The sequence below is a fragment of the Puma concolor genome, chromosome C2 (assembly GCF_028749965.1).
Source record: "Puma concolor isolate L17-30 chromosome C2, mPumCon1.1.hap2, whole genome shotgun sequence".
NCBI classification, from domain to species: Eukaryota; Metazoa; Chordata; class Mammalia; order Carnivora; family Felidae; genus Puma; species Puma concolor.
The window spans coordinates 12566149-12570023 of NC_141675.1; positions in this window are offsets into that span (position 1 = coordinate 12566149).

Here is a 3875-nt window from a genome sequence, read left to right on the forward strand (position 1 = left end):
CAGGTCATGATTTCACGGTTTATGAGATCAAGTCCTGCATTGGACTCTGTGCTGCCAGCATGGACCCTACTTGGGATTCTCTCTCCATCTCCTTCTGCTCCTTGTCTGCTCGCATGCACATGCACAAGCTCATGCTCTTTTCCTCTCTCTCAAAATAAATAAGCATTTTTTTTAAGTGGTAAAATTCTGACTTGATGGATTAAAAAAAAGTAGTGAGAAATAAAAAATCACAATATAATGAATGAGAAGCATCATCATAGATCCTATAAACAACAGAGAGCTACATTATTCCAATGTATTTTAAACTTTATATTGAATGAACAATTTTTCGTGTGAAAAACAAACTACCCAAAATGACACAAGGGATAGATAATTTGAATAGGATGATGTTTATTAAAGTAATAAAATTCATAATGTAAAAAAATTCAACGAAGAAAACTCAGAGACAAGTGGCTTTTCTGGCAATTTTTTCCCAAACATTAAAGGAGAAAAATATCAGCCTTACTAACTGTGGAAAACAAGGAACATTTTCCAGCTTGTTTTACAAGGCCAGCAAAACTCCAATGGAATTTTTGACAAGAAGGGGCCACTATAAGTCAGTCTTTCTCATGATCATTGGCAGAAAAACCCTAAACAAAACATTTGAAAAGAAAGCCCATCGATGTATAAAATTTATAGTATCACAACCATATTGGGTTCATATCAGAAAAGTATGGGTGATCAACATTTAAAAGATCAATCAATTCAAACTCATACATTAACAAGACAAAGAAGAAAATGATATGATTATCTCAATAGATGCAGAGAAAGCATTGATAAAATCCATTGATAAAATATATTCATGATTAAAAAATTACTTTTTAGTGATTTTGAGTGGAAGAGAACTTTTTCAATGTATGTATATATAAACCTATATATATAACAAAGAAAATACTTAATGGTGAAATGTTGAAAGTAGCACTGCTAATATTAGGATGGAGGCTAGGAAGGTCATTATCATGGTGATAATGTTGCTGCAGTAGGCAACGTGCAACATGGCCCCTAGGAATCTCAGAATCCTGGTGTTCATGCTTTTATGTCATCCTCTCCCCTTCAGTAAAGGCTGTATTCACTTATAAGAAATTAAATATGGCAGAAGCAATAAGATGTTATTCTGAGATTCCTTATTAAAAAATTGTCACTTCCACTTACTCTCTCTCATTGTCTTAAGTCACTCTCCATGAGAGAAGCCATCTGCCATGACCTGACACAGACCTGTGAAGATGCCCAAAGTGAGGGAGCTAGACCTGCTAACATGTGAGCTGGGTTGGAAATGAATCACCTCCTCATACTTCTCCATTTGAGTCTTCAATTAAACCACAGCCTCTGCCTAGTGCTTTGACCACAGTTTCATAAAACACCTTAAACCAGAGGCCCTCAGATAAGTTTCATGCACATACATGGCCTGTGAAATAACAAATATTTGTTGTTTGAAGCTACTAAGTATAGAGGTAATTTGTTATGGAGTAATAGATAACTACTATAACTACCATTCAGCATTATCTTGTCGGTCTTAGAATGCTCCATAAGAAAAGATATTATCATTGAGTATATAGAAAATAAGATAAATTTATTATACTTAGAGGTTACAAGATCAATATACAAAAATAATTGTATTATAGTCATAAAGTATGTATTAGCAATAAACAATTTAAAAATCAAATTTAAAACATCAAAAAAGCACCGATAATAATGAGATTAATAAATTGAACCTCATGAATGTTAAGAATTTCTGTTTATCAAAAGATATCATTAAAAGATTGAAAGTCAGGCCATAGGTTAGGAGAATATATTTTAGAACATATATTCAAAAAAATAAACTTATTCAGAATATATTAAGAATACATACTAATCAAAAGCAAAAAGAATGCACCATTTAAAAATGGACAAAAGTCCTGAATTGGCATTTCACACACAAAAAAGGATATCCAAATAGCCAATAAACATATGGGAATTGCTCAACATCATTAGTCATCAGAAAAATACAAAGCAAAAGTCCAGTGAGATACCATTCATTATATACCAAACAGATAGGCTAAAAAAAGAAATAAATTGTAACACTAAATGTCAGTGACAGTATGGAAAAATTAGACTCTCATCTATCATTAGTGACAGTGTAAATTGATACAATCACTTTAGGAAACTGTTGGCAGTATCTGTCAAAGCTATATTTATGCCTTCTTTCCCACATAGCAATTCCATTTTTAAGTATATACCCCAAAAAGGCATACATATGTGCATCAAAGCACATGTAAAAGAATGTCCACAGAAGCACTGTAAGTAAGTGCTACAAACTAAAAGCAATACATAGGAATGGGTAAATAAATTGTGGTCTGTTCACAAAATGGAATACTATACAGTAAAGAAAATGAGTAATTCTTGCTATAAGAAATAACAGGAATGAATTTCAAAGTCATTATATAGACTTAAACTATTTACAAAAGAGTACATTAGTGGTATCCCATTTTTAAAAGTACAAAGCCAGCCCAAATGAGTCTGCAGTGTTAGAATTCACAATAGTTGTATTCTTTGGTTAGTAATGACTTGGCCAGGGGATGAGGGGGGAGGTGCAGGGGACAGATGTGAAGGAGGATGCTGAGTTGCTATAATATTCTTTTTTGTTTGTTTTTTTGTTCTGGGTGGTGGTTCTACAAGTGAGTTCATTCTGTGAAAGCTCATTGAGCTCTACTGATTCATGTTATACTTCAGTAAAATGTGGACTAAAAAATTCTTCTTCAACGTCATCCTTTTTCTTGTTGGGGTAAATTCATGAAGCCCAAGGCAGGGGCACCACACTCAGAATGCACAGTGTCCAGCAGGTAAAATGAAGACAGTAAGTACGCATGGAGGGAATTCTGGCAAAGTGGAGCCTGCCCACCAGCTCCGCCTAAATGGCCAGTCACTGCAGCTTGGTCCACGGTGGACTTTTGGGAATACAGGCCAGCCTGATATACCTCTCAGTTTTTCAAGGGACTTCAGAAATTCACATTTGTTTATGAAATCTTCTGACTTTTAATGTTGGCATCAAATTAGAATTCCTTTTTTTTTTTTTTTTAATTTTCTTATGTTCATTTATTTTTGAGAGAAACAGACAGAGCATGAGCAGGGAAAGGTTAGAGAAGAGAAGGAGACACAGAATCGGAAGCAGGTTCCAGGCCCAGAGCTGTCAACCCAGAGTCCCACACGGGGCTCAAACTCCCAAGCCGCGAGATCATGACCTGAGCTGAAGTCGGACGCTTATCCCACTGAACCACTCAGGCTTCCCAAATTAGAATTCTTTAAAACACTACAGAGAGAGAGAAGAGAAGAGGGGCTAGTACAAGGCTGTGGGGCCCTCTGACATTTATGCTACTCATAGAAAAAAGAAGGGCCAAACAGATGATTTACAAGGAGCAGCCAGTGGAATGAGAAAAAAACAAGGTAGGTGTAGACTCACAAAACCACAGACACAATAGGAGGAGAGAAAATCCAAGTACAGTCTTGGGTCAGTGACCACTCTATAAGATGGAGCCCCCTACGCCTTTAACACTCCTGTAACACCGTAGGCTCCAGCCTCTTCCTCCGACTATGTCATGCTGCTCTTTCCTTTGCTCATGACATTACAGGCACACTGGCCTTCCTCCAGAGTCCCAGGCAAACCGAGCAGGCTCTCACCACTAGGGCTTTGACCTTACTGTTGCTTCTACTTGGAAAACATCCCTCCTGGCCTCTCACTTGGTTTGCTCCTCATCCTATATTTGTCTCAACGTAAATACCACTCCTCACAAAGGCCTTCCCGGTGGACTCCCTAAAGCAGACCCTACTCTAGGCCCTGTATCATTTCAGACTGTTTAATC